The 25,255-nt window shown below is 44.1% G+C and overlaps 1 long non-coding RNA gene across 1 annotated transcript in view; it reads right to left on the bottom strand.

Annotated features, from left to right (window-relative positions):
- Positions 1 to 1,756: 1,756 nt before the first annotated feature.
- The window catches only part of LOC116764087, a 36,159-nt gene continuing 12,660 nt past the window's right edge, over positions 1,757 to 25,255 (bottom strand). Inside the window, exons 2-7 of the long non-coding RNA XR_004352711.1 lie at positions 20,491 to 23,213; positions 19,390 to 19,465; positions 17,967 to 18,100; positions 14,842 to 14,966; positions 2,885 to 2,975; positions 1,757 to 1,900 (exon numbers count right to left, since the gene is read on the bottom strand). This is a non-coding gene — a long non-coding RNA (uncharacterized LOC116764087). The remainder of the gene's footprint in view (positions 1,901 to 2,884; positions 2,976 to 14,841; positions 14,967 to 17,966; positions 18,101 to 19,389; positions 19,466 to 20,490; positions 23,214 to 25,255) is intronic.

Raw genomic sequence — 25,255 nt, forward strand, 5'->3', positions numbered from 1 at the left:
GTTTTCAGATTCTTTTCCCTTGTAAGTTACTACAAAATATTGAGTACAGTTCCCTGTGCCATAGAGGAGATCCTTGTTGTATCAATTCTATGCCTTCTTTGAATGACCGTAGCACTTGTTGTCTGTATCATTTTTATGTCTGTTGTGGCTCTGTGACTGAAAATGAAAATTTTCTATTTGTTCATGTCCTGGCCCTTCCTTAAAAATGTGTTCATTTACCTATTTCATATTGATTGACTACATCTTAGACACCGTGTTAGCTGCTTGTTCTAGATGTTAGTGAAACATAGACCTTCCTGCTCAAAGGGTCACAGTATTTGTGGGAAAACAAAAAAAAGAACAACTTACGTCTCAAACAGCTTTGTACTTCCCAAAGAGAGCACACCTCGTAGGTACAATAAATATATGTATTATACATAAATGTATAAATAGTTAATGGCATTAAAAACTTGAGATAACTGCTTTTCTATTCTGAGGAAAGGAGGATTATATTTCACCAGGAGCTCAATACCACTCTGAGAATGAGGGCTTAACCCCCGACCTGGCTCACTGCATCGCTTTCTTATATGAAAATAGACAAGTCTGTACACGCCCTCTACAAAAAGGCTTATCTGGCATGAATTTCAGATAGCAAGAAGAAAAATTCAAGAGGTTCAGAGAAGCATCCAGAAGCTCAGATGATTGCCTGGCACTGATACAACTTGCTCGACAGGAAAATAGAGCTGTAAATCTCACAAAATGCGATGATCTTCTAAGAATTTCAAAACCGCCTGCTATTCATTAGAAATCCTAGAAGAACCGCTTCTTTTAAAGCATACTGATAATATGCTTTACAGCTTAGTATTCAGAAGCCTATGTTTCGGCTAAGTGAGCTTCAGGAATGAAGGAAACTTGTGGTTCAGTTCCATCTACTCTGGAACCTCTGGTCAAAACACCTACTTCTGTGCTCAGCCATCTCATCATCTGAAAAATGGAGGCACCTCTAAGAAAACACAGTTACAGAGATGTTGCACAGTTTCCTGTGTCACTGTCTTCATTTGTTTCAGAAAACCAATAACGTCTAAGCTACTACTGCAAAGAGCGCAGTGTTACTTGGGGTCATCTAGTGCAGCTCTGTCAAAGTAAAGAAAAGGAAAGGGGCCTAGAATAACTATAATTTTCCCAAGAGGACACTATTATTTTACGGTAAACCTGAGTCAAGAACCCTGATCTCTTTGATGCCATTCCACTGTTCTTTCGTTGGGTTCTCCACAACCCGGAGAAAGAAAGAGAAATAAAACTCCTATGTGCTGTGTCACTGGTACAGGACGTGGCAAGATTGGAATTGGAGAACTACATATTAACAGGTTATTTGGGAAATTCTTCAAACTAATTAAGATATATACCAGGTACATAGAAAACAGTACGTTTTCCCAAGATGATTCTGTGGAATGAACAGAACTGGTAACTGAAGGTGCGTGTGTGCTGCAGTTCCAAACAGGATGGGTGAATGCTTGTTTTCTGGCACCTTTAAGACTCCACCCCAATATACACATTAAAATAAAATTAACATTTCAACTGGGTCATATTTAATTCTGCATGCTCTTGTAAGTCAGCAAAATATTCCATATATCATTTAAGTTGTCACTCACTTTCTTTTCTTTTCTTTTCTTTTCTTTTCTTTTCTTTCTTTTTTTTTTTTTTTGCGGTACACGGGCCTCTCACTGCTGTGGCCTCTCCCGTCGTGGAGCGCAGGCTCAGCGGCCATGGCTCACGGGCCTAGCCGCTCCGCGGCATGTGGGATCTTCCCGGACCGGAGCACGAACCCGTGTCCCCTGCATCGCCAGGCGGACTCTCAACCACTGAGCCACCAGGGAAGCCCGTCACTCACTTTTTAACTTGAGTTTGAATTTCTAAAAGTCTTTCCAAACACAAAACAGAGGTGGGAAAATGGTATATGGGAAGCTGCAGAGATGAAATAAGCTTACTTCATTCGGCATAAAGATGAATACCCAAACAACTTCTGCAGAGCTGCAAGTGTCCAAATCTACTATCTTCGTTTTGTAGTCAAGGCTTCCGGAAAAATATGCTAACGGATTCCTAATTACCCAAATGCCCCACATCCGTTTCAGTAAGCATCATTATATATTATGGAAAGTTTTCTCAGTCACACGGAAAGACATCCTGGCCGAGCATCCCCCTTCCCATCACACAGAGATGATGGCTCTCAAGCTACCTTGAAGGCGTTGGAGCCCACTTTATCCATTACTAATATTAATGGAGGACAAAACTTCATTCTGTTTGTTTGCTCTGTGTTTGTTAAATCACTTCTTCCCTTCATTAAAATGGATGACACATAATTGAGTCTGTAGTGTGTGTATCACTGGAAGCTGAACACATTTCTGTTGGTTTCATTAACGTCATAGGTTTCTAGGGAGGGTCTACTAAATAACTACGTCTAGTTTCACAGTTACAAATAAATTAGGATGTAATTTTGAATAAACTAAGCTCATCATAAAGGAAGGATACTGATAGTTGCTACTACCCCTTCCTTGAGGGGCTCTTGTAAAGCACTAAATAAAGTAACAGAGGTTTATATGCATGCATATATTTTCAATGATATTTGAACACACTTGAAAAGAACTCTACAGAATGCATTATAAAACCTCGATGCTGTGTGTCCCTAGTTCCCAGCTCTCTCGTTAAAACTACTTAAATGAACAAAATGTTATCTATTAGGACAGCTATCAGAGTACTCCAAATACTACTTCTTGCAGTACCCTGTCCCAACCATTTGCCTTCCTCTTCCCATTCATTAGTCCTTAATTCAGAAACCCCAGAGATGTGTTCATTAATTTATGAACGTATTTCTTCATTCAGCCAAGAAAATTGATGGCTCCCTTACCAAATTTCAGGCACCCTTCTTCAGTATGTTTTCTAGGCATGTTCAGGAAACACAGCAGTGATTAACACAGATGAATATAGCCTCTCTCGAGCTGAGGGGAGAGACAAAAGTAAAGAAGCAAATATAAAATCGTAAGTGTAAGTACGTAAATAAAAATTGAATAAATGGGTAGAATAACTAGTATATCAGGTAAGTGCTGGAGAAAAACAGCAAGCAGGGAAGGGGGATGGAGATTGTTAGCTGGTAGGAGGGGGCTGCGATCTGAAACTAAGTGATCACTGAGGGCTTTCTGGGGAAGATAAAATTTAAGAGGGAACCTAAGGTTGTGAGAGGGAGCAAGGTGCATATCTGGGAAGTGAATAGTACAAGCAGAGGGAACAGTCAGATGGAAAGGCAATGAGGCAAGAGTGGGCTTGGAGTATCCAAGGAGCAGAAAGGATGTCAGTGTGTGGAAAACAGAGGGAGCAAAGTGGAGAGGAGAAGGAAACAGTCAGAGAGGAAGCAGAGGCCCAGATCTCTAGGGCTGTGGAGGCACTTTGAGGACTTTGCTTTTCCTGTGAAGAAGCCATTGAAGAGACTGGAGTGACATGATCTGACTTATGTTTTAACAGGATCTCTCTGGATGCCATGTTGATTAGAGACTGCAGGAGAATAAGGACAAGCCCCAGAAGACCAACAGTTGATTCAAATGTCAAGAAACATTTATGCCTTCACCCTTCAACTTCACAAATGATGCCATTTCCATTGAGCTATTGAAAAATATAATCTGGCTTACAAAACAATAAACCAGAAGGCATTTTCTCACATAAGCAAGGTCACAAACAACTGTCAACTAAAGCTGAAATAGCAACAAATCAAATAATAACAAAAAACATTTTTTATAGATTTTAAAACCTTACAAAGCATTTTCTTGTCCATTATCTAAGTTAATCCTCAAATCAACGCCATGAGATAGTTACTATTTTCCCATTAGAAGTGACCGCATATTAAACCCTTAGTGATTGCTCGAGAAAAGCTGAAATCGTGTGTGTACATCTATTAATGCCAAGGTTGGGTTTTTTACCCAAGGGAACATTGGATGCTAAAATCCACAGGGATTTTCAGCTCAAGATGGCAGACTAGGAAATATATTTACTTTCTGGTCCCCCTGAAACCATGTTTAAATAAAACTGTAGAAATACCAAAATCAATCAACCAATAAAAGCCAAGACATTGTGGAAGTCAGCAACCACAGAAAGATTTCAACACATTTCGAGAAGGCAAACAATGAAATGGAGGGGCCATGAATAAAATAATGAAGAAAAGACTACCCTAAGTAGGGTCTGCACAAAGCCAGTCAGCTTTTGCTGAGCCCTGCTTATAGTAAAGGACAGAGGAAAGAAGAGGGGCTGAAAACAAGGAGACAAAAGTCATTTTAGGAAAAAACGTTCATTTAATGAGCTCCAGGGAACACTCAGCCTGCTGCCATACTCACTCATGTATTACAGTGGATTGTTGGTACGCAAGACAAGAACACAGGGAACCAACAAACAAAAATCAAGACACTGTTTCTTACTGAACTCTTCTCAAATGAGATCAAGAAATTATGGTTCAATGCCATAGCTGTAAATCATTTCTGCTCCTGGAGAGGTTAGAAAGGGCTTATTAATAGTTACCCTTTTTTTTCAGACAGAATTTAGGTCTGAGCAAAAGCTTTTGTGTCCTCCAACCTCAAAGTTTATTGGGGATGGAAGTCCAAATTTGCTTCGACATACCGTAAAAAGAATCTCATGAGCAGAGGGTCAAACTACTTTTGGAATATATGAATTATGCCCAGTGTGATTTTAAATAGATTTTAAACAAAAATATATAAATTTTTACTGATCTATATGATCCTGGGTTCTGAAACTTCTACATGTTACATGCCTGATATATAACACACAATGTCAGTCCCAGGAGAGAGAAAATGCTCCAATGAAGCAAGCCAAAGAAACAAGATTCGAACAAGGTAAAGTGACGTGTAGACCAAGACCAGGATTTTTCAATTCTTTCCTGTCATGCTGTAGCTTCCAGCTCCTGAATAACAACACACGTTTCCCTTGTCCTAGACACACAAGAGTATGTCTCCTCTATGGGGCATAAGAAGCTCTAGAGTTACATATGTGTAGTAAAGAGTGGACCCAGCCGGCATACTCACAATGACCAAACTGTGTTGCTCGTACTTTATTTTAAACCAATACATCGCTCCATGCTGAAGTTGCAATAAACGATATATTTGCTTTCTAGACATGAATGAGATGCCTTACTGGATATACTCCAGGAAGGCCAGAGAAACTGGCTTCTAATCCATACAGAATAATTCACTGATGAACTCCTTTCAGGATAGCCCCTGATTTATCTAGAATATAAGCTTTACATACCTGGATCCTTCAAACTAGACCAAAGGGAAAAATCTAGGCTGCAAGCCTCAATTAGAAATGTGGGATGGTGCTATGCTGACGACTGGTGGTCCCTGACCTATCTTCTGAGATTAGAACCCAGTGTGGTGGATGACCAATTCACGCGTTGAACAAAAGAACACCTCCTACAGGGCAGTGTACGTGTTCATTACAGGTATGGCACTTAGGGCTAAGTATCATAAGGACTTCAAGAAACAAAAGAAAAAGTAACACACGAAGCATATATGATAAGGAGGCACCAGAGTCCACAGCACGAGCTCTGGAATCACACAGGCTTGCTTCGAATCCCGGCTAAGCCACTACCATCTGCACACCCTGAAGAACAGTCGAAGGTTTAAATGTTCTTTTACCAAATTTCGAAAAACAAGTGAAGACAGAACCTACCTGCCAGGAAGGGACATCGTGGGGTGCAGCATCCAGTCGGGTCAGGGCTCTGCATCCCCTGCTCAGAAACCCTTCACCGCCTGGCTCATGGTGATGCTGGCAGCTCAGCAGCCCTGGAGAAGGCGCTCCTGCTCCTGTCTCCAGGGCTCGCGGACGAGCTGGGGAGGTCCACGGAGGAGGCGGGCCACAGCCTGGCAAGCTCTGGGTGCCTCCTGCCCTCAGCTCTGGGCAGGCTCTGGCCTCTGGGCCCCGTTGCGGGGAAGGGCTGGCCGATACATACCCAGGGCTGAGGGGTCTGCAGAGCCGGTGCCCAGGCAGGGTGAGCTCTGGAGGAGAAGGCTTCCACAGTCCCCAACAGTCTCCGCATGGTGGCCCATCCGGTGCCAAACACCTGCCACCCACAGCGACAAGTCCCAGCCGCTAGAAAGTCCAGAAGGGCTCGGGCTCTTTGCCCTCGGGCCGGGTTTCTCCAGGGGCTGGGCCTGGGTGGGGCCCCCAGCCCACCCCCTGACCCGCCCGCCCTTGCTCTGTGACACGTACAATGCAATGGCAAGACCCAGGCTGAGCCGGCCAGTGTTCAGTGCGTGCTAGACCTTGAGAAGAGTTAGCAGCTAGGGAGAAGCTCTCCCACTTTCGCTCGCTTTTCTCAGATCAGCCAGGCAGCCCATCTCACCCCAAAGCGATGGACACCACACCTTCTTCCCGGTCTTTCGTTTTCCGTTCTGCCCCTGTTTTCCCTTTCCATTCTGCCCCTCTTTCCCCCAGCACCCCGTCTACGGCTTCGGGTGTCACTGGTGCTGCAGCAGGCAGCACCTCTGACCCCGAACCCATGGACACCACACCTCCTTCCAGGGCTTTCGTTTTCCGTTCTGCCCCCGTTTTCCCTTTCCATTCTGCCCCTCTTTTCCCCAGCACCCCGTCTACGGCTTCGGGTGTCACTGGTGCTGCAGCAGGCAGCACCTCTGACCCCGAACCCATGGACACCACACCTCCTTCCCGGGCTTTCGTTTTCCGCTCTGCCCCCGTTTTCCCTTTCCATTCTGCCCCTCTTTTCCCCAGCCCCCCGTCTATGGCTTCGGGTGGCATCGGTGCTGCAGCAGGCAGCACCTCTGACCCCGAAGCTATGGACACCACACCTCCTCCCTAGGCTATCTTTTTCCGTTCTTCCCCTGTTTTCCCTTTCCATTCTGCCCCTGTTTTCCCCCCCCCCCCCCCCCCCCCCATTTACGGCTTAGGCCGGCATCAGTGCTTCAGCAGGCAGCAGCTCTGACAGCAAACCTATGGACACACCTCCAGGGCTGTCATTTTCCAGTCTGCCCCGTCTCCAAGTAGAACCACTACCTATTTCACACGGCTGTTCCTAGTTCTGGGAACACACCACGCACTGGTAGCAATGCCTCAGCCCATGCCTCGACTCATTTACCTGCAACGCTGGCCAACAGAGAGACCAACACTTCAAAGTTATGACAGAAAGTTGAGTAAGTTATACGCTTGGAATTGCATTTATTATTATTAACAAGCACAACTGTAGTGCTTAGACTGTAACAAGTAATATTCTAAGTGCTTAGCAAATATTAACTCACTTAATCCTCATAATGGCAACCCTATAGGTAGGTAATGTTCATAATATTCACCTTTTTGGGGGGAAACTGAGGCCCAGAGGGGTTGAATAGCTTGTCTAATGCCGCACAGTAAGTAGCGGGCAGAAACCCAGGATGAAAACCAGACCGTCTAGACTTTCATCACTTTGCTGTGTCACCTTAATAGATGTTGTGGTTAGGGAAGGGACTAAACTGACAAGACTCTGAACTTGAGAAGGGAGAAATTAGAAAGTGACTGATCCTAGAAACTAGAGAGGATTTCAGCTCAGAAATTTCTGGTGATGAGACCCGGAAGAACAAGAACATGGTTGGAATATTAACTTGGGGTAGCATCTGAATCCATTGAGAAATGGTTTTGTTTCGTTTTGTTTTCTTAACTTAGAAAGGCCAGCTGGATGAAGATTAATGGGAAAAAAAGTAGAAAGGAAAAGAGGAAGGTGCCTGAAGTGAGACATAACCTCTTCCCTGTAAGCACTAGGGGTGGGCGTCCCGTGGGAAAGGATGGAGCTCTCTCTACAGGTTTGTCACCAGGATGAACAAGGAGAAACATGGCAACCATTGTACTGGTTTGGATGATTCCTCAAAAACCAAGGCTTTCGTTTCCAAGAACTACCCACAGTAGCTAGCATACCTACCGTGTGTCAGACATGCCACCAAGTGTGTTTCCAGTCACACATTTTAATTGGAGAAATAGTTCCTATGAGGTACGCATTAGTTCCCTATGGCTGCTGTAACAAATGACTACCAATGAGCTCGCGTAAAACCAAACACACTCATTCTCTTACGGTTCTGGAAGACAGAGGTCCAAAACCAGTTTCCCTGGGCTGGAACCAGGAGGTGACAAGGCCGTCCATCCACCTTCTAGAGGCTCTAAGGGAGAATCTGTTTCCTTGACAGCATTCCTTGACTTCTGGCCACATCAATCCAACCCCAACTTCATCATCACGTTCTCTTTGGAGTAAACACTCCCTCTGCCTCTCTCTTACGAGAACACCAGTGGTTACATCTGGGTCCATCCAGGTAGTCCAGAAGAATCTCCCCATCTCAAAACCCTTACTTTCATCCCATTGGCAAAGTCCCTTCTGCCATTTAAGCTGACATTCATAGGTTCTGGGGATTAGAAGGTGGACATTTGCGGGCAATGGTACTATTCAGTCTACTACAAGGTAGATACTATTATCTTTCTCAGATGTAGGAAATGAAGTTTAGGGAAGTAATTTGTCTCAGGTCTACAATTTCCAGAGTAGAGATTTAAATTCTGCCAGTGAGACTTTAGGACACACTCTAAACAACTTTAACCTGTGTCCTTACTTACTGCATAATCCTTGGTTAAGAGTCACACTTAGGTATCAAGACCCAACTGAATATAACACAAGTACTGTCTCCTCTTTCACTATGTTTGCCTGGTGTATTTATGAATCTTGCCCAGAGCAGAAGAGTTCAGAAAATTATTATACACGTTTACTAGGAGAAAGCATTTACTGTTTGATGTGCACGGAGTAATGGAAGGCTATTTAAAATAAAATAAAGTAAAATATGCCACCAAATCGTCAAGTGTCACAACAGAGGGTAACCCCGTGGGAGTCTTGAGGAGACTAAAATTATCTCCAATTGTGCAGGCGAGAAAAGTGTCACTAAAGGCAGCTGTAGTTCAGCCAAGCCCTACGGCACAGAAGTAGGAATCTGGATATGTACGAATGGGGAAAAAGACATTTTAGGCATGGGAAACAGTTTAATGCTGAATGGATGAGGATAAAATATGCATTAGACCTTTCTAAATCAACTGGCTTATTAACTCAGTAAATCAGATTTGGTCAGTCAAACTAGCTTTAGCTGATTACTTATCCAGGGCATAGCTGTTGAGAGTAATTTTTGTCATAGAACAGTAAATAAAATTGTTGAACTATAGCTTTAGGCTCGCTAAGTGAAATAGATTGCTCTAGCTGATGTTCAAGTGACTGACTTGGTACTATTCACGAAATTGGGGGTTAACAGCTGCTTAAGACAACATAGAGAATTGATCTTAAATAGTACTTGAAGTAGTTACTGTGTAAAGTATCTGTTCAGTAGCTCATGGTAAATGGATGTTTAGAATCCCCATTGGACAACCAACTGCTTTTTTGCAAATGGTAATGTGAATTGCTGTTGCATAAACTATAGTAATGACCGCCTATCTAATTTGTTGTCCAAACCAGAAATCTTCTAACAATACTGGTCTCCTAATAAAAGTAAGCATGAAGTTAACACACACTGGGTGTCTCCCGTGTGCCTGTGCATGCATCTATAGCTCACTGAACCCCCATAACAGCCCCCAAGAGAGGGACCCTGAGTGTCCCCATGCTGCTGGTGGAGAAACAGGCACAGGAAGGTTCAATAGTCTATCTGCCTAAGATAACACAGAGGGCGGGAGAGCCTGTTTTTAAACCATCTGCCTCCAATTCCAGGTGCCAGGAGCCAGATTCAGCCTACAGGCCTCTTCTGCTCATCTGGAGGTGAAACCGTGTGTAAGGATTAGTCAAATCCTGTCTTCACTCCTCAAGGTAGCTTGAACACTTGCACGTCCTCCAAATAGCATGTAGCATAAGCAATAAGATGTTTGCCCCGGGTACTGTCCAGGAACTTGGAATCAGCTGTGTCTAGTTAGGCTGAGCTGGTTAAGACTGGAGAGGACCACCGATCTTCCACCTGGGCCAGTGCCTTTTGACCTCCTGCCATCAGAGGGCCGAAAACCACAGCCTGAGAATGTGCTGAGCCCCGTAGCCTAGTTACGCCAGCTCAGAACAACGATGAGCACAGCTTTTTCCAATCACCTTTCCTCATGCTCCCCATGCCTCATACTGCCCTGCTTCTTTATCCTTTATCCCATAGATACCCCAAGCCCCTTCCCTTTGGGGAGGCGGATTTGAGACCTATTGTCACGTCACTTCCTCGCTTGGCTGCCTTGTGAATAAACCTCCTCTTTGCTGCAAACCTCAGCATGTCAGTGTTTTGGCTTGCTGCGCCTCAGACAAAATGGTAGGGAGCAGTGGTAAAGGTCCCTTGCCTGTGAGGGAAGCTGGTTACTAGTAGTCACGTTGCGGATGTTTTCTCCTCCCGGGGCGGGGGGGCGGGGCAGACGTCCTGCTCTTCCAGAAAGAAGGGAGAAAGGCAGGAGCTGGACCCTTGCTCTCAGGGTCACCGTCACCTAGGAGCTCGTGAGAATCACAGAATCCAGGCCCCACCCAGAACTACTGAATTACAGCCTGCATTTAACAAGATCCACAAGAGAGGCATACCCATATTAAAGTTGGAGAGGCACCAAGCTGGAGTCCACGTAGCAGAGGAGCAGACAGGATTCTAGACCACGCAGAGTGTTAAAGGCCAACAGTTTGTTTTCTATTCTCAAAACAATGTTTCTGAGCCATGTTTATTATGAGCAATGTCCCAACTTGCTTTTAAGGTTTCTTGTGTGAAGAATGGATTGGAAGGAAACAAGATATATGGACACTAGTTAGGACCTCACTGCAACAGACAGGCAAGTTCAGTATTAGGATGCTGAGGAAGAGTTGACAGATTCAGAAGAAATGCAGGAGATAAACTGAAGCGGGCTTAATGGGGTATGAGATGGAGGAAAGGAAGGTCTTAGGGAATTAAAGGGTTTACACTACACGTATGAGCAAAGCCTCAAAATTCATCATTCGAACGTACAGAGGTAGAGCTCTCAAAGGACACTGGTTAGGAAGCAACAGTACGCCCTTTATAATTCCAAGAGACAACACAGATCAACTGTCTCGATGGAAACTTCGGCGGTACCGGTGCGTTTTTTCACTCAAACTTAGTTTCAGTGACTATTACTCACATTTTCTGTGCCTAAACAACACAGCTTGAGGAACTGACGGGGATTCCATCCTGGTAATTAAGGAGGGTCCCCAACACTGACAGTCCCATCTTAAAAAGCAGTCCCGCTGCATTTTACCCAAGGAGCAATGGCCAGAGCCTCCCTTTTAAAACGATGGGGAGAAATCAGAACATCACACACTGTCCCTTTCAGCTACTGTGAACTGAGCCGCGAGACGACCAGTACCCCCTAGCACAGCGCGGACGGGCCAGCGCACGGGGGCCACTGTGACAGGCGACAGCACAAGAGACGGAAGCCCAGGCCCAGGGGCTCTGAGCTCCACCGGCAACGCCCAGGGGCCAAGGCGTATTACCTTTCCGGGATGTGCTTTCCGCCCTTCCTCGTGGCCGACGAACTGGCTCATGTCACCCCCAAGATACCGCCCACCCAACGCCAGGAGGGCCAAAGTCGCCAACCCGGCATCCCCGGTGCCAGCACAAGGCCACGAACCACAGGCGCCTAGGCACAAGCCCACGCAGCTCGCGGCCCTCCTTCTACCGCGCATGCGCCACCGCGTGGCGTGTCGAGATGACTGTCACCACGCAGGCGGATTCACGCGCTTGACTGGTAAAGAGGATTCTGATGCCTGCATTTTCCCTCCTTAGCCGGAGGCTGGTAGCACACGTCCATTAGTTCGTGTGTGTACCCTTCAGAATTCCAATCGTACGGGACATGGAAAGTTGTCCGACTCTCCCAGTTTCTTGCGTGGTTCTTTCAGATATTTCCCAAGTGCTTACATTCACACTTGTATCTTGTATGTAAGTATCTGTACGTAACAGGTATCCTGTAGTTTATAGAAGAGCGGCACACTATACACATACTACATACATAGTCTACCATGTGTCTTGGAGAGTGACGCTGTTATCTTTCTAAAATATAAACTTGGCTGGATTGCTCTGTTGCTTGAACATCTTCACTTAGCACAGAATACAGCCCAGGTTGTTAGCACAGCATTGAGAACTCTTTATAAACAAATATCAGTCTGTCTCTCCAACTGAATTATAAGTTCAAACTATGACTTACAAGGACCTACACCATCCACCTCCCTCCTTTGCCCTGACAGCCTCCCCTGATCTCATTCTCTACTGCCCTGCCCGCACTCACTTTCCCCTGTCCAGCCACACTGGCTTCCTTACTATTCCTCAAACATGCCAAGCACAGTCGTGCCTCAGGGACTTTGCACCTACTATTCCTTCTGCTTCAGAACACACCCTCCCACCCCATCTCCACTCTCCCAGAACACACCCTCCCACCCCATCTCCACTCTCCCAGATATCCAATGGCTTGTTTCTCACTTCAAGGTTCTGCTCCATCGACATCTTGATAGAGGGGACTTCCCTGATCACCTACCACATTCCCTCACCTCTTCATCTTCTTTTGTTATTCTCCAAAGCATTTACCACCGCTTGACACTCCACATATTGACTTATTTATTCATCTCTCTCCCCCACTACAATGGAAAGTACGTAAGGGCAAGAACTTTGTTCTCTTCCTACTTCCTAGAGCAGTGCCTTCAACTTAGAAGGTGTTATACAAGTACTTGCTGAAAATGAATGTATGACCTCTTTGCCCTTTCACACTACCCTCTAGTCACACCAGAGGCTGCCCCTCCAGAGCACAAGTTCAAGCCCTGTGCCTTTTGTACCTGTCCCCAATACCTGGGCTGTCCTTTCCTCATTCTGGCAAAATCCTCTTCCCCCAAGCCCAGCTCAAACGCTGTCTCCTCAGTCAGGCCTTCCTCAATTTCTCCTCTATATTCCTGCTGCACTTGATTCTTTTATCATAATTAACCCACTTATACTCACTACATGTTTCTCTTCCTAGATAACTGTAAGTTGCTACTGAACAAAGACTTCGACTCACCTCTGTATCCCCGTGCCCTAACAACAAACCTATAAGGCTCTCGGTGTTTACTGAAACAATGTATTTTCTGAGTCTCTACCAATTCTAGGGAGTGCATAGTATAGCCTCCTCCTCATTACCAGTGAGCCTGGCATCTGTGGGAGGGCCTTACAGCAGAGGAAGTCACCAATGGATCATAACTAAGGTCCTGAGACTGCAATGGCAGACAGCATGGTGAAGTTAGCCCACTGCATGCAGAAGACCCACAGAGGAGTCAGCATATGCAATGGACTACACTTGGTATAACATGTGAACAATCAAGGTTTACAAACGTGTTCTCATGCACTTGTAAGGATCTTCTAGCCCACGCGGAACAGACAGAACACACACAAAGGAGCCTGGAGGAAGTGAGTAGGCCGGCAGCTGCGCCCTAACATCTTAAGAGGTAACATTTCTGTGACTACAGTTTAAACAAATCAGATAATCTGCCTCCTTTCTAGACACCCTGGTTATCACAGGACAGGCCAAGCCTCTCAAGTTTTAAAGCTAAAGTACACGGAAGATCTGTGAATAGGGCTTAAGATATTTAAGAGCTAGTACCTGCATTAAGCAACCAGGTTACAGAATGAAAATTTATCTTGAAATTCCAGTCTCTCCCTCTCTCTCTCTCTCTCGCCTCCCATCCCCTATCTTCCCACCTCCATCTCTATTCCCTCTCCCCTACTCCCTGTTTTATGTATATACGTGCATCATTTTATATATACACGGAATATTTACTGTCTGTTACGTTTATTTAATAAAGTGCACACTCCTCAGGCTCAATTTAGAAAGAGGACAAAATGAACACTTTCACATGGGCGTCAGTGGCGTTCCAAAGACGACAAGATTCCTCAGCCTTAAAACACGGCAAACACCATGTTCCTTCTGATAGTTAGATGCTAGAAAAAGGCAAGTGGATCCTTAAAATTCACACGCTATTAAGACCTACTATCAACAGAGTAGATCTTAAAGTGGAAACAAGAAAACACCAGCCTTTTAAGTTCTTCCTGTCTGAAGATAAGAGTAAGAGGTGGTAGTGTTCTTCCTCACTTGCACCCAAAGTGTAAAAGCAGCAAAAATATCTCAAACAGGGCTTCCCTGGTGGCGCAGTGGTTGAGAGTCCGCCTGCCGATGCAGGGGACACGGGTTCGTGCCCCGGTCCGGGAAGATCCCGCATGCCGCGGAGCGGCTGGGCCCGGGAGCCATGGCCGCTGAGCCTGTGCGTCTGGAGCCTGTGCTCCACAAGGGGAGAGGCCCCAACAGTGAGAGGCCCGCGTACGGCAAAAAAAAAAAAAAAAAAAAAAAAAAATCTCAAACACATATGTGATGAGGAAGCCACTCTTCTGGTCCACTCTGTTTTGTTTTGCTTCTAGGGATGTCTCACTCCGAACCTTTGCTTTTTGTTTTCTCTTTTATGTACGCTAAGAACCCGAGAGTCTAAACCTTTTCTTCCACCTCTCAACCACTAAATAGGACAAAAGAACATTTTTATGTTTTTATGTATTTTCCATTCAAATTTTTAAAAAAGAGGTAAGTAAGCTAGCTCCGTTCATATTTCTCACAAAGATCACTTTCCAAACTAAACTAAATTGTTTGTGACCATAAACAGGAAAAACACCGTACTCTATTAGCACCATCTGACATTTCCACCTTAATGTTACCAAACACAACTTGACACTAATGTCAGAACTATTAAAAATGTTAAAAATCCCCAACCCCACTCAAAATGCATACCAAAGTTCAGGTAAAGGAAAAACAAAAACAAAAGCAACTCACCGTTATCTTTATGTTCTTTCAGAAACCCATTCACAGCACACTGGAATTTCAAACTAGTGTCGTCATCTGACACCTGATGCCCAATTGTACAAATTTTTAAATAAGGAATAGTTTCTGGTTAAGTCCTATAAGGCAAAACCATGAAAATATGTATTATTTCCTTTGTAGGGAAAGAATAAAAAATTAATTAGAGAAGGCAGAATGTAAACCAGGAGAGTACATTAAACTTTGTATGTCAGTCATTCTGATGAGAGCCATTTTTTCCAAAGCTGCTTTAACCAGTAATTATCACTTGATTTTCATTAAAACTGCAGAACGGACAGTTACCAGGCATGCAAAAGGAAAAGCAAATCGATGTGAGTGAATGCACATGTAACTCAAAATGATATAAACAGTTCTACCTACATTTACGTTCTATCTTACATTTCAAGGGCCATAAAGCGGCTGTGATTTAAGGAGAGTCGTAGAATAGAGTCAGAAGAACTTGGATTCCAATTAGGAAACAGAGGCAATTTCAGGCATTGTTGAGACCTGGTATTCTTGAGGTGGGAGAAAGTAGACTATCAATAGAAGACAGAAAAGGATAAGTGAAAATTCTCTAGTTCTGAATTTACATGGAAAGTAGCAGTAGCAACCTATGACATATTTTTAAAATATTAAAAACAAACATACATATTTTTCCTAGCTCTGACCACTGAAAAAGTCTAGAAACAAATGATGTCATGTCAAAAGGACTCAGGAGTCACCGAGAAGCTCCAACTGGCCAAAGATAGGGCCTCAGTTAGAATAATAACTGTAACGGAGTCCACGGTGATAGGAAGAAATAAAGTTTTACAAAACTGGTCAACACTGGAGGATATTTGTGAATCAACTCATTATTTTGAAAACTGTTAAATAAAAGAAGAGAATCATGCCTCTACAACTGAGCAACCAAACAGTTGATGAGGGGAATCTTCTCCTCGTACAAATACACCCAGCTAATAAGTGAAAAAAAAGAACAACAGAATTCACCATTCTTTGAAGCCTCAACTGAATTAATGGATGTAGGTATGAATCATCAGTGACTGCTAATACCACAGAAAGACACAACTATATACGTCTCCATGGAAGAACACATCATCACCCATGAAACTGTCTTGCCAAAACAAAACGTGCAAGCTTCATTCAGATCAACTACCAATTTACAGGAAATAAAAGGACTGAAGAATATGTTACCAACACATGGAATGTAATCATCGACATCTAGATGGGACAAATTACCTGGTTTCTTTAAAAACAAAATTCAAGGAGGAAAAAAAAAGTGAGAGAGACATGGAGGGAGAACCTATAGATTAAACAAGACTTCAGAGACCTAACAATCCACGGCAAAGTGTGGACCTTATTTGGATCTAATTCAAAATTCTTATATAGACAATTTTCTATGACGTTTAGGAGACAACTGCAAATTTGAGCACTCCCTGGGTATTTAATATTAAAAAATGATATTAAGGAATAAAAGTCCTATATTTTAAATGCACGTACCAAAAACGTACAGGTGTAATTACATGTTGTCTCGGAGCTGCTTCAAGATAATATGGAATGGGGTGAAACAGGTGGGGGTATAGATAAAACATGACAGCCATCAGTTGGTAAATAAGAAAGCTGGATGAGTTCATGGGTATACAAGGAACACTCACAGTATCTTTATACTTTTGTACATGCTTAAAATCTGTGATCATTGTTTAAAAACAAGACGACACTGTAGAAAACAGTTTGGCACTTTCTCAAAGGTTAAGCACAGAGCTACCGTACGATCCAACAACTCTGCTACTACCTACGCTGCACATCTAACAGAACTGAAAGCAGGGATTTGAACAAATATCTGTACACCAATGATCACAGCAGCGTGATTCACAATACCTACAAGGTGGAAAACAACCAAGTGTCAATCAACCGTCGAATAACAAACTACGGTCTATGTACACACAATGAGATTTTCTAAGCCAAAAAAGAAATGGCATTTCGTTACGTGCTATATAACATGGATGAACCTTGAAAACACGATGTTTAGGGCAATAAGCCAGACACAGAAGGACAAATACTGCAGATTCCACTTACACGAGGTACCTAGAATAGGCCAATCCACAGAGACAGAAAACAGAATAGAGGTTACCAAGGGTTGGTGGGAGGGAAAAGGGGTTGTTACTGTTTGATGGTTACAGAGTTTTTGTTGAGGATGATGAAAAAGTTTTGGTTATAGACAGCGGTGATGGTTACACAACACTGTGACTGTACTTAATGCCACTGAACTGCATATTTATAAATGGTTAAAATAAATATGATTTCTCTATATTTTACCACAATAAGAAAAAAGGAATAACAGAGCTGAAATTTCAATTCTTCCTTTTCCGAGAGTCAGTTTCATCGTCTGTAAAATTAGTAATTGTAGTTGTCTATCCTCTGAGCTTAGTGCAGGGTAAGCACTCAGTAGGAGATATCAGTACTACTTCCACTTCAAGAGCAAAGGATTGCTGTGAAGATTAACTAAGTCAATGGATATGAAAGAACTTTCTAAATGGCAAACTGCTCTACAAATATTAAAAGACATTAGGTGTTACTGTCTCCCAAGGCCATGGAACAGGTCAGAAGAAGGAGAATTCTTTTGCACTGGAATGTCCTACATGGGCCAAGAGAATAGATGGGTTTCTGTACTATATCAGAAGGCATTAGGAAAAGGAAGCATAAAACTTAGAGAACAATTGTCTTTTACAGTGATGCTTAAACATGCTCAGGCAACTGCTTAAAATAAGTGCTAAAGACATAATGGACATACCTTTCTCTCTTTTTAGGATACTACTGTAACTACTAAAAGTTTACTTCATTTTCAAAATATACAACATGGAAGCTTATAGAATTTCTTGAGCATATCTAGAGCCTACTGCCAAATACTATAGTTCAATTCATATCTTTAATCTCATTCCGAAACAGCAATTACAAATGTGTATTTAAGGAAACCACTAGCTTCCCTTTTTGAACCCACGAGAGAAGGCCAGGATTCACCTTAGCGTAAGATGATAACTACTGAACTACTATGAATTATTACAGTATCAGAAAGAAGGTCATTTTCAATTACGGTTTCCATCTACCTCTGGCTTGTAATAGCGGCGAGTATTTGGTCAAAGTCAATCATCAGGCCCAAGTTCTTCATTCTGTCCTTGGATTTTGTTAAAAGATCCAAGGGGGAGAAACGTTCTTCTGGAGCAAGATTCTTTTCAAAACTCTGTCAGAAAGAATAAAATAAGGAAGAACATATGTTTAAAATCCTTTACTATACTATCCATTTATTCAAACCCTGTGATGCTAACATATGAGATTCAAAGTAAAGTTTCCTCCTCTGCAGTTTACAAGCGATATTACAATCCTTTCTTCCAGAGAGATTAGACGGAAGAAAATAAGCTCACTTCTATATAGTTATTTCTATGTTTGTTTATTTCATGTTGGTCTCCTAACCTGACTCTAAACTCCCAGAAGGCAGGGACCACATCAATTTTGCCTACCACGGTACTGCCAGCTCCAAGCAGAGTGCCTGAAAATAGACACAGAAATAAATACTTCTGGAATATCTACATATAGGAAGGATGGCTTTCACTGCTAAATATTCTTTCATGTATTTGGCTTATACCTGTACCCTGTTCCATTGATCTCTTTGGTTATTCAAGTGTCAGCAACACACACTTTTTTTCTTAATTAGTAGACTAGTTTTAGAGCAGTTTGAGATCCACAGCAAAACTGAGCAAAATGTACACAGTTCCCACTTATACCCTCTCTCCTTCATCCCACACAGCCTTCCCCATTACCAACATGCCATACCAGTGTGCTTCATTCGTTAGAATTCATGAACCAACACTGACACATCGTTATCAATCAAAGTCCATAGTTTATTGCATTCATGGTACAAGTAACCGCCTATTTCTTTATTTCTAGTAGAGTCATCCCCAAACATTTACATACTGAGATACATATTACTTTCTTATAAATTACTTCATTCTTTATTTATAGTTAGGGCATTGCATTGGGTTTTATTGTGTTTTAATTAAGTACAAAAGTTGGTTGTATTTGTCTATGAATCCCATTTCTGGATAGTAAAAGAGGTATTAAAAAGTATTTGCTATCAAAAGGGAAAATGGAGTACGACGGGGTTGAGAGCCAGGGCTCTATATGGTGAATTCAGATTTCTGGAAGAATACGGTATTAACTTTTGCTCACTTTTTTTTTTTTAAAACATCTTTATTGGGGTACAACTGCTTTACAATGGTGTGTTCGTTTCTGCTTTATAACAAAGTGAATCAGCTATACATATACATATGTTCCCATATGTCTTCCCTCTTGCGTCTCCCTCCCTCCCACTCTCCCAATCCCACCCCTCCAGGCTGTCACAAAGCACCGAGCTAATATCCCTGTGCCTTGCGGCTGCTTCCCCCTAGCTATCTACCTTACTACGTTTGTTAGTGTGTATATGTCCATGACTCTCTCTCGCCCTGTCAAAACTCACCCTTCCCCCTTGCTCACCTTTTTTAAAGGAACTTTGAAAGCAATGAAACGAGTCCCAGGCATCCGCTGTTCAACTGGGAGATAGTCTTTCCACCTGTTAATATATTTTTTGTTAGGCAAATTTTATGTTAGGCTGTCTCCCTGCATAGGATGAATGCGCCTTGAAAATGGAAATCATATCCCTCTACATCGGCTCCCAGGTGGTCCCAGCGTCCCGACCCCGACCCCGGCCGCGACACACTTTCCACAAACTGACACACACGGAGCCCGCGCGAGGGCCGGCTAACACGGGCTTCCCCGCCGGGTCGCCTGGAGGCCGGTGCCCCGCAAGCCGAGCGCACGAAAGGGCGCCCCAAAGGCGCCGGCCCAAGGCGCCCGCTGCGCTTTCCCTCCAGAAGGTGGGCTGCGGGGCCCAAGCGTAAACCCTGAGACTTCAAGGAACACGCGCACCACGCCGCCACGGGGGACGAGAGGCCGGGCGCCCACCTAGCCGGACACCCTGCATTTCTGGAATCACCGGACGCCTGTGTCAATTTCCGTCTGGCCTGTCATTTTCCAAAGGCCACTCAAGATCAGGGGACAGAACGCCTCCTCTCCAAGTGTCCTGCCAGCCCACCCACTCAAGATCAGAGGGACAAAGTGCCTAACTAAAACAAAACAGAAACACAAAAAAACTGGAGAGACGGAGGAAAGGGTGCCCTGAAAAATTAAAAAAAAAATTTAAAAACTAAGCACGTGGACAGCGCTAAGAATAAACTACCAGGAAAAAGAAACCCTACAGGTCAAATCCTAAAGTACAGAAGGGCAAGCCCGCCGACATTCCAGGCCCGGGGGGACCGGGGTCCCCAGCCCTGCAGAGCCAACCGCAGACCGGCTCGGGCGCCCCTCGGAAGCGCGGGGTCCCCGCGGCCGAGTCTGTGACCGCCGGCCGGCGCCGGCTCCCCTCTGCCCACCCTGCGCGCGGGGGCTGGAAACTGCCGCGGAGAACCACGGCGGGGCGGGAAGGGGGGCTCCAAAGAGGGTCTGGCGACTCGAGTCGCTCCGTTTCTCAGTGGGCTCAGCGCGCGCCGTGGGGGAACAGGAGCGGGGGTCCGGAAGGAGGGGACGGACGGCACTTACGTAGACCGGCAGCGGCCACGGGTAGACGGCGGGCTCGGTCCCCAAGAGCGACTCCAGCCTCAGTGGCAGCTTCTCCCCCAGGTCTTCGCGCGCGCGCGGCCCACGCGCCGCGCTCGTCTGGCGGTTGGGGGAGGGGCGCGGCGCCGCCGGCGGGGGCGGGGCAGACGGGCAGGCGGGAGGCTGCGGGGAGGGGGCCTGGCCTGGGCCTCAGCTGCCGCCGCCGCGCTCCCGTCCGGCCCCCGGCTCCCTCTTTGTGGTCACAGGCCCGGGGCCTCCAGCGCTGCTGCGAACTCGGGCCGGCCTGAGGCGACCACAATGAGCCGGGGGCCGGGCTGAAACACGCCCGGCACGCGTGATCCGCCCAGTGGACTCGCACGCTCCCACGCACGCACGCTCCCACGCACGCACGTACGCACGTCATCGGCTGCCCCTGGCCACACCCACCGGCCCGAAGTGGGGACCCGGCAAAACCTCTCAGGGCCAGTGGTGGTGGGTTCGACTCCCGACCTTGACGTAGCGTGACACACCCCCTCCCCCCCCAACAAAGGAAAAGGAGCTTAGGAGGCAATCTCATACATTATTGATAAACACATACAAAGACACTATTGGTACAAAACTATTTCTCCATAGAGCAACTTTGAATTTTAATAATAAATACATATATGTATCAAACATTAATAAAAGAATAAAATTATCCAATATGAGTACATTTGCTCTTGTTTTGCAATTAGTTCCAGGATTCTATTTTAGATGACTACTTCATATCTGCGAGAGTTGGGTGTGTGTTTGTGTGTTTGGTTTTGTGGAAGCTGCATTGTGCTAAATTTTACATTTCTTTCTTGAATTAAATGGCTTTTGTTATCCCTTGGGAATACTGAAGACAGCAACAGCAGATTACTACCTACCAGTGGAAAAGTATAACTAGCAATTTTAGCCGCTAGTGATTCTGAAATCGCCCTTAACTTTGTCCTTATAAAAATGCTCCAAGAATTACGTTTTGCAAATCAACAGATTTACGATCCATATTCAAGTCATTTATGTGGAGAAAGAATGTAGCCAGCCTTAACAGTAACACAGGATGTTACAGCCATCAAGCCATCAGCCACTGAAGCCACACCCAAAGCCGCACCCTGAGGGGATTCAGGATGGAGAAAACAGGATACTGGCCCTAGATAATTAAAGTGCAAATCAAGGGAATGATTTCCAGGAGACCAGATTCTTGCATCTCACCAGATATAGAAAAGTGCTACATTTATTAACTTAAGATGTCTAGTTTCTTTAATTAACAGTAATCTTTTGATGTTCCAACTACCTCTTTGTTTGTTTTTTTGCAAGAACCTCTAAATACCCTGTGCCCTCCCTTAGCTCTTCAGAACAGTCCCTCAGAGCTATCTGAGGGGCTGTCTCCTGATTTCAGTATGTCCCTCAGTATGTCCTCCACGTAAAACATAATTCTCAACTTCTAGGTTGTGCGTTGTTTTTCAGTCAACATTTAATTGTATGGCTCATGTAGGTACTATGCCTAAATGTAATGGGATGAGCTGTAAATTATTCAAACTAGATCAATTCTGTCAGCTCTACCACTAGCTGAGATCCAGGCTTTCACCTCTGGATACCTCTGGCAGATATGGGGTCTGTGCTGGTCTTAAAATTATTCTTAGAATAGTGGGGACTCATTCATTCTTTCAACAAATTTTATTGCTTATATTCTATGTGTCAGTCACAGTGCTGGGTCTTGAAATACAGAAGTCAACACACGAAAATACAAGGATAAAACACATTTTCTACCATATTCACTTTTTTCATTCATTAATTCATCCCTAAGTCATTCAACACGCATCTTCTTATTGAATACTGATGAAGGGTCAAATGCTATGCTAAACACTCAGTATATAACTGCAAACGAGATGGATAGGCCCTGATTTTGATGTCACTACTATCTTTTGTCCTGCCATATAATGGGACAGCTTCATTATTCCCTTTACCCTAAGTTTTTATCACAAATTGCTAATGAAAATAAAGCTGTTAGTGGAGTTTCAACATGCATAGGTAAATGAGAACACAGAACTCCCCTTTCGCATGCCCCATTCTCCTCCTTCTAAGTCCCTATGTGAACTCACTTTGTGCCAAGGCCAAGAAGCTGTGCCCCAATAAGAACCAAGCTGATTTCCTCACACTGACTGGGGCTATTGCTCACTTAGAAGACTTGATGCTTAATTTTGATAAGCAACTAGAAGACCATGGAGACAACCTATAAAAATGATTTGTCTTGGGAGAAAATACTAAAGAGGGTTAATGTGCTGTTCTACATGTCTAACCTCCTGGGATTAAACCACAGGCACCAAGGTCACCAAGTGTACTTGGCAACAATGAGCTAAAAATTAAAAAAAAAAAAAAAATCATACTGTTATTGTATTCATTTTCCCCCAAGGCACTCTCTGATAAACACCACAACCTCTAAGAGAATTGAGAACAGCTTCCTTGTGGGGTAGGTTATATAATATACATGCATCTTTTTCCAAGCAGTTAAATCATATCCAGCTATCAGCACAGCTTACTTAAGGTGATCGTAATGTATGAGATTAAATGTTCCTACCTGATCGGAAACCTTCTTGTCCTCAATTCATTGGCTGTACTGGATTTTTTTTCTTGCGTCAGACCTTCAGACTTCTACCAGAAATCGTTCCTTTGGGGAAACCAGGCCTTCCCAGAAACTCAGGAAACTGAAATGGAGACAGCAAGAGAGAAGGAAATTATTTGGACATATAGACCTCAATTGTTTGGTTTTAAGTAAACGTCCAAGCAAACATCTTCTAAATGGCATAATAACTTTAAGGAAATTCATGGTTTATAAGTTTGTGTACTCATAAACTGAACATATTAGGATAAGAGTACACGTTGCATTTTGTGTCTTCAACTCAAGCAAAGGCTTCAAAAAAGGCCCAGTTACCCTTTGTTCATTAAGACACAAAGAGAGGGCAAAAAGGGCAAGTTTCGAAGTCTTTTTCTTTACAATTTACTTCCTTTCTTCAGTCTTCAACAAGATCTTCAGGAAATTAACTTTACTAAAGTTAATTATTCATAAAATAAACATAGGAACCTGCAGAAGACTATTTCACAGAGACCTGTAATGTACAATATCCATTGCATACATGCACCATGAGCTTGTCTTTTCTAGCACTGGCATACACAAAACTCTGTGTGTGTGTGTGTGTGTGTGTGTGTGTGCACATGTGTGTCTTTTTCTGTGATGGAGCCATAGGGAGAAAATAAATCTATTGGCTGCAATTCAGTGATGTAGAAAGATTTAAAGGTAAAGAGAAGGTTACATCAAGTGAAACAATAAAGTCATGAGGTTGTGGTTCCATAATAAGAAAAATAAGCAGTCTTCTGTAACCAAGGGAGCAGGCTCCTCAAATTATTGTCACACCTGTTAGACCACCTGCCCATACATTTCACACTATCATTAATGGAAAACAAATGGCACTGTCTCTCCTTCCCTTTATCCATTGGCCATCCTCATATAAACTCTTTTTCTCTTCAAGGTCATGCTCTTTCCTATCTGTTTAAAAATATTAGGATTTAGGAGGAGTGATACGTAATGTGCCGTGCCTTGGTACTTGTACCAGTGACGGCTCTGTAAGGAGAACTGGGTTGTTAGGAGGCTATCAATTGAGTTCCCCTAGAAGCAGAACCTGAGGCAATAATTTGAATGCCAACTGCTCATCTGGGAGGTGCTTCCAGAAAACTCAGAAGTGGAGTGGGAATTGAGAATGGAGGCATGGAAGGAAGCCAACAGAGGTGCATTACCGAATAAAAATTACTCCTGCAGGGAACTGCTGCCAGTACTTCAGGCGAGTTCTGTGAAACTCTACAGAACATGTCTCAGAGTTATCCCAAGAATCGGTGAGAAACTTGAAGTACTTATCTTCCGGTCCCCTCTGTCCTTGGTTGAAAGCTACACTCAGATACGTTAACTCCTGTACACTTCTGGCCTGCCCTAAGGTGGATAATTGCAGGTGGCAGCATGATTCCATCAGCATATACTGGATGATGAGTGCTGGGGAGATATGAGTGGAGCATCGAAACCATCTAATACAGTCGGGGCAGGAGACCTTAATTATTGGCTTGAAAGTCCAAATGGATGACCTTAAATTCTGGGTTTATGGTTTTACTTTTACATTTATTGAACACCTAAAGTATGTCATGGGTGAAACTAGGCACCAGTGTTACTGTTACTAAAATCATTATAGTGCCACCTAGAATTCAATGTATTGTGACACTCAAATAAGAAAATCCATAGTTACCGTAACAGATATTACAGAGTGCTATAGGAAGACACGGTAAGACCTTAATTCATGCTGTGGACAGTAGTATATGGGCGATATCAGTAGGGCTTCCTGTAGAAGGCAATTGAAATGGATATGTAACATGAAGGAAGGGTGAAGTTTTGAGGAAAAGAGAAGATAAATTCGCGGTTGCCAGAAAATGAATGGTTAAGGATCAGTCCAGAAAGGAGTTCCATTCATAATCAGTATAAGAAATGCTCACTGGGGCTTCCCTGGTGGCGCAGTGGTTGAGAGTCCGCCTGCCGATGCAGGGGACATGGGTTCGTGTCCCGGTCCAGGAAGATCCCACATGCCGCGGAGCAGCTATGACCCGTGAGCCATGGACACTGAGCCTGCGCGTCCGGAGCCTGTGCTCCACAACGGAAGAGGCCACAACAGTGAGAGGCCCGCATACCGCAAAAAAAAAAAACAAAAAA

The sequence above is a fragment of the Phocoena sinus genome, chromosome 13 (assembly GCF_008692025.1).
Source record: "Phocoena sinus isolate mPhoSin1 chromosome 13, mPhoSin1.pri, whole genome shotgun sequence".
Taxonomy (NCBI): domain Eukaryota; kingdom Metazoa; phylum Chordata; class Mammalia; order Artiodactyla; family Phocoenidae; genus Phocoena; species Phocoena sinus.